We start from the raw sequence: 10,789 nt of genomic DNA, 5'->3' as shown, positions 1-10,789 counted from the left end.
AGTACCCACATTTGCTGCTCTCAGCATCTACAACATTTTGGTGCCTTTCCCTAGACATAACCCTTCTCTCACTCTGCCTTTCCTCGCCATAAATTCCTCTGCTCTTTTGTCCTGAGGACAGTTTTGGACCAGAGGACACGTCAGCTGTGCTGCCCTCCTGCCTGGGTTCGTTCTCTGGAACGACACGCTCATCGGGGATCGGCAAGCCAAAATCAGGCTGAAAAGCAGGCAAAACAAATCCCCAAGATTGTCTCTTAAAGTTCTTCCGAAGAGTACCTTGACTCTTGCCAGTGCATTTTGGCCATCCGGGCAGGGCGGGTGGGAGCTGCCTGGTGGTTCCTCTGCAGTCGGGGATGGACTCCAGAGCATCTTGGTAACACGTGGGAATGGTGCCGCAAACGTCACGTAACGTGCTGGTGACACTGACATCGTGCTGCACGCAAAGCGTTAGGGATCTGGAGGAGAAAACTGCCTGAATTGGTATCAAAAAGCTCTGGTAACTTGAGCAGCGTGAACCAGTGTCCTAACGCAAAAAAAACAAGGCACCCGTTCTGGAAATATTTACTCAGCTTTAAGAAACACCTGCGTAGAAGTTGGACTCTGAAAAAAGCTTTTGCTCTATTCCCACCAGCGAATTTAATGTCAAATCCTCTCGGGCAGCAACAAATTCTTTTGATGGAAAGTAACCTAATAATTTATCTGGACTCTCAAAACTGGAAAACTGTAGTTCTGCATTATTGACAGTAATGTTATAGATTTACTTTACAATTTTATTCATGAGAATCTCTGAGTCTAAATGATCAGCTCCTGGATTGCTCGCAGGATTGCTGAATTCTGTTCACATCTCAGGTATTCTCTTCAGCACCTCTCTGTTCACAAGGCGTTGATTTATGCTGCTAGAAGCCCGCTTGCCTCTCTTGCCCTGCCCTATCATGGTGGCTCTTAGCGTTTGCTTTTGTCTAAGACTATCACTACTCATTTTATAAATAAACCAGCTATTTAAAAAGATGATTTCTTGTTCTCTGCTTGTACTTGTTTGTTTGCTGTTTGGAGAAGAAAGAATAGGGGAATATGGAGGTGGTATTCTGGGGAACATGGTGTCTACCTGCGCGTCTTTCCCTTCTTCGCTGGGTTGTGTGTCTGAGCTCACCTGGGTCTCCAAGAACCTGCGGGTCTCTTGAAAGTGCATCAGCCTTCAACAGGCTCCGCACCTGAGCGAGCTCTGGAGATTCCTGCTTTCCAGAAACAAAAAGCCTGCAGATCGGCCACGGGACAGACAGTGCCCAGGTTGGTACCCAGGGTCCTGCCTTTTCTGACGTTGGCTCCTTCCGTCGGTGCTCTTCCTCTGCAGCGCTCTCCTGCCCCTGCACCGCTCAGGGACCAGCTGCACCCTGCGAATTCACCTCTTCGTGTACTAAGGACACTGAGGAAGGTTAGTTCTGCCCTCGGTGGGAGCTGGAGGCCCGGACGAGCTTGAGAGCGAGCCACGCTGGTCTTCCCGCAGAAGAGTTACAAGGCAGACAGGCGATGCGATACCTGGAGGTTTTCGAGAGCCAGGACTGATCTCCACACACCATGAAGGTGAGCAGCAGGAGTGAAAATTTGTACCAGAGCATTTTCTGTTGTTTCTCTGGAGTGCAGTTTGTACCAGGAGATAATGCAGAGTCCATACTGCAGCTTCAGGGCTGGAACAGTCTTGATACAGACCTAGTGCTGTTTTGAGAAGTAATTTCCTTTCACCATCAGGAATACGGACTTTTACTGGTGAAGCCGAGTCTGGGTTCATGCAAAGATCCCTCCACTTCAGACGTATGTTACCAGTCAGGCCTGGTAGGTCTGTCCTTTTAAAGAGCTTAACTTGAAATACTACAGTGGTGGTATCCGTGTTAAGATACTACAATGAGACAGCACAGGTCTTCTTAATCAGGGGGTTACTCTGCAGAAGGATTTTTTTCCCCGCAATACTGAGTCAAAGATACTTATCTAAACTTACCCAAACAGCTTTTACTTCAAAATCTTATGTAAACAGGCTTTTATAAAGTGAGAAATATCATTCTGCTTTACCCCAGCCCTGTCAGATTTATCAAGAAACAGTTCACTAAATTTGTAGGTGCAGTGGTGACCTGGTGAAGTCAGCGGCAACATTTCCACCGTGCTCGGTGGGACTGGGATTGCCGTCTGTGATTTGTGAAATTAGGATTCTCTAGATTTAGGCCTCTGGTTTGATTTTGCTCCAGAACTACAATCTGATCTGTTATTATTATTACTTTCCTCTTCATGGATATTGGGATGATCATAATAGGTCAAAACTAGGAAATAAATTAAAAAAAAATTCCAAAGTTCTCTTGTACAAAGACCCAGGCAACATCGCTGTATGCTCCCAGGGAAAGTTGGCACTTTGCACAGACTCACATTTCACGCAACTATTCCCTTAGCTCAGCGCTCCATAAAGACGAGGAATTTCCATCATCCCAAAAGTTTCTTGGTTCCCAGAAAAATTCCCCTCAAACCTCAGAGATACCCACAGAAGTGGACAGATGAATCTTTCTTCTCAGTAAAAAAAAAAAATGTTTTGTAGGGTAATAAAGTTAAAAAAAAAAGTCACTTGCCTGATTGATCCCTTTTGGCTGAATGTGGAGTGGAATAAACCTCTTGCAATGGGACAGTCTTACTTTTCCTCTAACGCACTCGCTGCCGGCTGCAGCCCAATAAATCTGCTCCTCGCCGTACCCTCAGTACCATCAGCTGGTCGAGGCTCAGCCGAACGCTGTACGCGTAGAGATGGTCTAACAGAGACCCCAGATAAGTGACTTTATATAGACATGGCAGCGATCCCCCCTCCACTCTGAACATTTTAAAAACATCTTGATATAGAATTATACCAGAGAGATGTGAAAAGAGGTAAAATTTTTCAGGATATACAATGGAGGAATTTTATTACCAAGCTGACTGTGTTATAAATCAAGTGCTCTGTAAATGCAATAAAACAATTGTTTAGTCTGCATGATTCATACCACAAACCTCAGTATTCTGTGTTTTGATCTTATTGCAGCAATAAACTGTCTAGACAGCAATTAACAAACTGTTTTTTCTTCAGATGTTTGGAGTGCCTTTGCTGCCTGATCAGCACTCAGAAATACAGGGCTTTTTCTCTATTCCTATTAATTATCAGGTTGATCGAGAAGCATGGTTAGCCATTGTCTGTAATTGTACAACATTTCTCTTTAAGTGAATTGCTGTAGGAAAAGTACCGATAATATTATTTTTCATTAGTATTAAGTAGCTAAGATAAAGATTTATTTTACCATGGTGCTCTAGAACAAACTTTAATTTATACTGAGCTATAGCGTGCCATTTGAGGCCCCGATTCAACAAACTGCTTACGCATGTGCCCAACTTTAAGCATATAAGCAATCCCAGGAGAATGCGTGCATTTAAATTTTGGTGCACGACTCAGTACTTTGCTGAATTACAGCCAAATAATTGATCCCTCATATATAGTTATCCCTTATCTTTTTACACAGTAAGTGGCGCAGATGTGTTGAGTTTTGGACTTCAGCTTAATGGCTCACGGTCCTAAAACCCAGGACAGCTTCCAGGGGAAAACAGAAAAGCCTGCAGAAGAGAGATTAAAGATAGCTTCTTCAGATACCCGTTTTACATAGGTGCTACAACGAAGCCTTTAAAGATCTGTATTACAACTACACCAAGCTTTACGGGAAGGGGAACAGAATGGTATTTCGCACGGTGGCCTGCGCAGGCAAACCCTTCCTTTCCAGGAACCATTCCAGGCGCGAGAGGCATCCACGCTGCAGCTGAAGACGGGTGTCACGAGCTGCAGTACGTTTGTTCAGCACAAACACCGAGGCTGTAAACGTACGCGTCTGTGTGCGTGTTTGTGCTCATAAAGCAGAGAGTGACTCACTGCACATCGTTTCCCTTCTACAGCCCCTGGCGTTGGAGCCTGATGCAAGTCTGTAAAATTTACAGGAGATGAAAACAAACAGCCCCCGATTCTCGCCTAGTACAAACCAGCAAAGCAGCGGTTCCTTGCCTTCGGGGACATCCCTGGCCGCTCCTGAAGCCGCTCCGTGCCGGGAGGCGCCGCGCAGCGCGACGGCCGCTGGACAGCTCCTGCCGCCGGGCTGGGACGGGCTGCGGGATGGATGGGACGGGACGGGGCTGCGGGGATAGACGGGACGGGGCCGGGCTGCGGGATGGACGGGACGGGGCCGCGGGATGAGACGGGACGGGACGGGGCCGGGCTGCGGAATAGATGGGATGGGACCGGGCTGCAGGACGGGATGGGCTGCGGGATGAGATGGGACGGGACCGGGCTGCAGGACGAGATGGGACGGGACAGGCTGCGGGACGAGATGGGACGGGACCGAGCTGCGAGATAGATGGGATGGGACCGGGCTGCGGGATGGGACCGCGGGATGGGGCTGCGGAACAGGACCTCGGGATGAGATGGGATGGGACTGGGCTGCGGGATGGGACCAGGCTGTGAGGCTGCCGAATGGGGCCAAGCTGCAACTGGGCAACACTGCTCACCTGCACAGGTACACAAGGAGAAACAGTGTGGAGTGAGCTCAAGTCTTCATGCAGTGGAGATCCAGATAAACATCCAACGGCAGCTGGAAGAAACACATAGGAAACTAAGCTAGGGCACTCTGCTTGCTTTAGCTTGCAGAAATAATTCCATAGGATTTGGCTATTTTGACTAAATATGTGAGATCTCAAAGGCAAAATGAAAAAATTCAAGTTGAAGCTGCTTTTCAGAAGTTATTTGAATAATAACCCTTCTGAAAAAAAAAAAAAAAAGAAGAAAAAAAGAAAAAGTAGGTTCCCCTGCCCCCCAGTGTTTTCTCTCATTCTCTATTGAGGAAATGGAAAGGGGAATGAGAAAAACAAAACAAAACCCCACCAAAAAATGTACAGAAGAGAGGAAAACTACAATCAAATTTGATTTGATTATCCTCAAAAATGGAAAATAAGAAATTAGTTGAAATGGAACTTTTCAGTGTAGCTTTCATTCATAGTGCAACAAAACAGTACTCCAGAACTATTAGAATGTGTGGAGGTAAAATATTTTATCTCAGTGTAAGAGAAAACACTATGGGTCTAGTCCTGACAAACACTGTACAAAACACACTTGCCACTCTGGCCAGCAGCAGCAATGCAAGTGGTATTTTTAAGTCACAGGTTGCAAACAAAGACATGAAAAATACACTGAAACTTGGGAAGTTATTTTTTGAGCACTACATGGTTTATATGAAGTACTGGAAGGCATGTAATTTGTTAGTGATAGCCACACTCCACAGCATCTTATAATAAATCACTGATCTCTCGGCCAGTGGTGATAAGGTGACTGGTTCCAGCGCACTTGCAGAGGGAGCGTACAAGGCTGGTGTTCAGAGGCGAGGGGGTCCGTATGCCTCGGTTATTCATCCATCTGTTGATGGTGACCCTAGCATCGCAAAGATTTCTTTGGTGTCTGTCTTGCAGCTTCCTTTGCTTTCCTGGGAATATTTGCAACAAATAAGCACAGTCCTGTTGAAACTAGGAGCAAGTTTCGGGGTTCACATTTACATCATTTGTCTCTACAACTTAAGAACATAGACGAGTAAGAGGCTTAACTGCCCTTGAAACATGGGCAAATGGCCTCAGTTCATTCCCGAAACCTAGAAGCAAAGAACCCCAAAGCTTCGCCATGGTCCATTTCATTGAGCACTGGCACAGTAACAGGGGGAAAAGGAAGATTCTGCAAACAGATATAGGAGGATACGCATCTTACAGGTTATTGATCGAATAATTGATAAGTCCAGCACACGGTAATTACAGTGGAGAAGTCTGGATGTCAGGATTTGTCAGTAATATCTGGAGGGGCTGGAGCAGATGTGAGGGGAGTCTGTTTAAATGTGACCCTGGGAAGTGTGGGAACCACTGCAGGAGTCAATCAGTGCCCCATAATCCACTGATAAATACTCGCTATGTTTGGTTTTTAAATTTCAAGGAGTTTTGCTTAAAGAGTTGTACACCATTTATAAAATCCTTCTCTTGCTTCAGTTGTGGTTTTTTTTTTTTTTTTTTTTTTTTTTTTTACCCAATCTCATTCCTTTGGAAAGCTTGCAAGGAAAGCTTGCTTTCATTCTAATTTGCTTTTCCTCTAATATGAATGACCACTAGGCAGATTGAGCAGGATTGACCATGAAGTCAGACCTGCAGCTTTGATATATTTTCCCTGGAGAAATATCTTTGTCTTGAGGAAGAAAAAAAAAAAAAAAGAGAGAAAAAAGGTAGAACTATGCAGACTTTTCAAACAGTTATTAGGAAACACGCACATGCAGTCAAATCAAATTCTGAGCTTGCTAACCTTGACAGTGTCCCTTTAAATTAACTTTGCAGCCTGGAAACACACAAACAAAACGTTTTACAGACTTTATCTGAACGAGCAGCAGTGGCAAAGCTGAGGCTGCCGCACCGCTGCCCGGCTGGAGAGCGAAACCCGGGAGGGCTCAGCGGCCCCCGCGACATTCCCGGGTGCCCCCGGCAGCCCCCCCCGGGCAGCCCCCCACCCCCTCCGGGCAGCCCCCCATCCCCCCGGGCAGGGAGGGCAGCACAGCCCCGGCTGGGGGGGGGAAGCGCTTTTGCTCGGGGCCCTTCGCCAGGCCCGGCTCAGCGCGGGTGCCCCCCCGCTGCGGTGCTGCGGCTCCCCCGGGCACCGGGTCCCCTCACGGCTCCAGGGCATCGCCCCCCCCCCGCCGCGGGGGCCGGGGCAAGCTGCCTTCGGGCTGGGAGGGATGAGGAGCGCTCCGAGGAGGGCCCTGCGCCCTGGGCTGGGTACCCCCGGGGTACCCCCCCCCCCCCCGGGGCGAGGAAGGACTCGGAGGTGCGGCCGGACCGCTGCGGCCTGAGGGCAGGGCCGGACCGCAGAGTCCGTCCTGGGGCTGCAGCCCCTCTGGCTCCCCCACCCAACTAGGCACCCTCTGCCATCCATGATGGTGTTTAGCGCTTCCAGAATATTTTTAAACGCCAGTTCAATACAACTTAAATCTATTTTTCAGGTTTTCATGCAGAAAAAATATTCCTAGCACAATTTTTTCCTAGAGAGTTGGTTTGTTTTTTTTTTTTTTTACTTTTAATCTTGGGCATGCAAACACATTTTCCCTGTTCACTTGTAAATTTTTCTTTGGCTTAAAACCCCCCCAACAAACAGAGGGTAAGGGCTGTGCTGATGAGTCTTAGGAAGGTGGGTGGAAAGCAGAAGAAAAAAAAAAAAAAATCTGATGTGTCTTTTGTGCTGCTGCACAAAACCTGCTGCCTGTAACACTACAGCCAGGCACGCTCATTGTACAGCCAAGCAGCGGAACAGTAGCACTGTTAAGCTGGATTGCTGGATTTAATTTGTTTCTTTTTTTTTTTTTCCCCTTTTCTTTTACACAGGGGTAAAGCCATATTTTTACAGAAGGCAGAAAAGAAGGTTTTTTAACTATTTGTCAAGATTTTCTGTAGAAGCACAGAACAGCTTCTACAAAAGGGAGATGCTGCTGCTGCAACTCTGCCAAACTAGATGCAGCTGTTACAAGTTTATTTTTTCTTTCATATTATTTTTTGTTAATTAACATTGGATCTTTCAAATAACAAATAGCACTCCTGGCACCCGTCTTGCAGCACAGAAAATCTTGGGGGGGGTGGGGGGGGTGGGGAGACACTAATTATTAGAACCATGGAAATTGTTAAAAACAGAAGTAGAACATCCCACATAACTCACTTGCTTTGCTCCAAGCTCTGTATTCAGATCAATTCCTTCAGCATGCTCCCTTTCCAAGCAAAGCCTGCACTCACCAAACAGCAAAAGCCTTATGGTAAGAGAGTCCCATCTAGCTCAGATTTATAGCCAAATCAAGGAAAAATAGTTTCACCTGGTTTTGACTCAAAAAATCAGGTGATGTTCATCTATTTCAGATAACTATAAGTTCGAGAGTTAGCTTTCCTTTAAACTTTGGGAATTTCAGTGGATATTCATCAGGACCTGGCAGAATATCCTAATAACTGCCATTTATCTCTCAACATCAAGATTTACACAGCTCTCAACGCAGCCTTAAAGCAAGGCAAACCAAACCAAGCTTAAAATTTCAATATTGCAAATACATTTCTTTGCATTTTCTGCCAGTTAATGCTGCCAAACAGTGAATCTAATTAACTGGACACAGGAGGGCCTTTATGAATGGAATGTAACGTAACCATACAAAGTAATCTCGTTACATTGTAACAAGAGGTTAAATACCACTTCCTGCTATGTAGTAGCTGTTAAGTATAGTATTGATGAAAAATATGCTAATAACACCTTCTGAAAAGAATAGCTTAGTTCTTGTTAGCTAATCTCTGCAAGCTGTTTGGTAAGCTGCTTTTGTGGTATGGTTATATCACATGCACATCAAGCAAAACTATTCTGTTCTGTCTATCACCCGGTTTTAAACTACGGGATTGTTGTGGGTTTCTTTCCCTGGGGAAGCTTTACATATATATACATACAAATATAGAGGCAGCCGAATGGGGGGTGTTTTGCTCTGCTCCTGCGCACCCTGAGCAGAGCCTTCCCGGACAGGCTCTGCGGGTGGACACACGGAACGGAGACCCGGCCTGGGTTTGGAACCCGGTTGATGCTGAACATCCCCAAAGTTCCAAGCGGGGCTTTGGTGCACAGATTTATACCGGGAAAGGAGAATCGGGCTGATTCTTCCACTTGTAAATCAACAGAAGTCTGCTCGTAAATCATTACTATTTGCATCCGGGGGATAATTATTAGTCAAAGCTCACAGTTAAACCTGAAATTTTAACTTAAGAATAACGTCAAAAATGTTGACTGTTTTAAATCGCAGCAGCTGGAATGGATTTTCAGAGTCACTGAGGTGATTTGCAGTTGTATTAGTCGATCAGCATCTCTCATTAGGTGTCTATAATGCAGGCAGGGACATCACGCTAAGCCCCTGGGTTTCTTCTGTGCATGGGCCCGTCTTTATCCGGAGAGTAACGTTCTGTTTTCTTTTCTCCCTCTTCATTTCCATAAACAATATGCACAATTCTCTGAGCTATTCAGTCTGCAAATAAAGGCGGAGGGCTAAGTAAATTTGCTTCACACCAATTATTTTTGTGAGGTCACTGAGTTAAGCATTAAAGAATACTGCTGTGGATGAGCACTCGGGAACAGTATGATTTGTGCTATGAACTGGACAAAAGCACTCGGCGCATAGCAGACTACGACATTTATTGGGAAGCTTTGTTCCACGATTTAACAAAAGAATAACCCTTTTCTTTTAACAAGTACGAATTACTCATTTTACCGCACAACCCGGCCGCACTGTAAGTCACTTTTGTAAGTCACAGCACAGGGAAGAAAGTGAAAGATGTGTGATTTCAGGGAAAAAAATAATAATTGATTGCTCAGTTCAGTATTAAGCTGTTTCGCTTCTATGCGCAGCGTGAGGGTGAGTAGTCGTCAAATTATTGTGTTGTGTTTTTATGCAAATAGAATTACAGAAGGAAAGAACATTTTTAAATAATCTGAAGCCAAGTGAGGAGCCAAGAATCCAGCTGTTGTGGATTTGCATCACTTTATTGTCACACGTCTCACAGCTGCTTACACCAGCAAGAGGCTGGCCCCACATTCTGCTGTTTACTATGTATGGCTGGCTTGTGAGCGGTAAGTAAGTGTGACAAAACGCTCTGCACATGGGTAATTGCTGATGATTACATTTCAGACAAAGGACTCGGGCTTGAAAAAAACAGCAAGGCAATATTTCCCTGATGGAAGACAAAATTATACAGCAGTTACGTTGCTATTAATGGAAGAAGGAGTAAGTCTTAAAGTCACTCCACTCGTTTCAGGATGTGAGGTCAGAATCAGACCCTGGCATTTCGGGGATTTAAAATATCCAACTCAAACAGGAAAATATGATTGTGTCTGAAAAAATGAGAGATCAGGCACAGGCTAGAATCAATGGAAGTTTGATCTGGAAAAATCACTGCAGGATCTGATGCTTTATCATGCTTCCTAGGAGACAGGGCTAAAAAGTGGTACTTGCACCAGCATCTTCAGTAAGACCAAGCTGCTTTATTTTTGGACACTTTGTTATAGTGGAACATTGGTGACTATTACGTGTACCGATAAAAGAGAGGCAATCAAATCACACATGTTTGACTGTTTAGTAAAAAATAGCTTTGAAATTATACATCCAGATGCAAATAAAGCACACGGTGTGCCCTTTGAAACCAGATGAGAAGCCGAACGTAACTGCGGCCTGAATCCTCGCTGCCCAGGTCTATGTGTGCCTTTTACTCCGGTGGTACCCGGGTCAGAGGTTGCTCCCTCCACGCCCCCGTGGAGGTTTCTACGGCCCCCAAGGACCAAAGGAAGGGGAGGGTCCCCCCGCCGCCGGGTTGGGTGCAGCGGTGCACCCCCGGGGCTCCCGCTCACCAAGGCTGCTCCCACCACGCTCCCTGTGGATCTGCGTCGCGAGTGCAGAGCCCCGCACCGGAATCAGGCAACGAGCCACCTCCTGTTCAGTTCAGGGGGCTTGGAGCCGGCTACAAACCTTCTTTTGTAGCAGCTTTGGGTTTCTCCTGCTCTCTTTTTAACTGGCGCCCACTCAGCATCTTCGGGGTGACATGCCGGTATCCTGGAATGACGGATCGTAGCGAGAGCTTCTTATCAGAGGCACAACAGCATTTAGAGCCATTTGTTGGTTGGGTCGTGGTGGGGTTTTTTGGCCGCTCACTATATCAA

The 10,789-nt window shown here is 46.1% G+C and overlaps 1 long non-coding RNA gene across 1 annotated transcript in view; it reads right to left on the bottom strand.

Annotated features, from left to right (window-relative positions):
* Nucleotides 1-4,549: 4,549 nt before the first annotated feature.
* LOC142604189 (uncharacterized) overlaps nucleotides 4,550-10,789 on the bottom strand; it is a 68,479-nt gene continuing 62,239 nt past the window's right edge. The window contains exon 5 of the long non-coding RNA XR_012838068.1: nucleotides 4,550-4,637. This is a non-coding gene — a long non-coding RNA (uncharacterized LOC142604189). The remainder of the gene's footprint in view (nucleotides 4,638-10,789) is intronic.

Source organism: Balearica regulorum, chromosome 16 (assembly GCF_011004875.1).
Source record: "Balearica regulorum gibbericeps isolate bBalReg1 chromosome 16, bBalReg1.pri, whole genome shotgun sequence".
NCBI lineage: Eukaryota > Metazoa > Chordata > Aves > Gruiformes > Gruidae > Balearica > Balearica regulorum.
The sequence above is the reverse complement of the archived record's forward strand: the minus strand, read 5'-3'. Positions and strand labels throughout refer to the sequence as shown.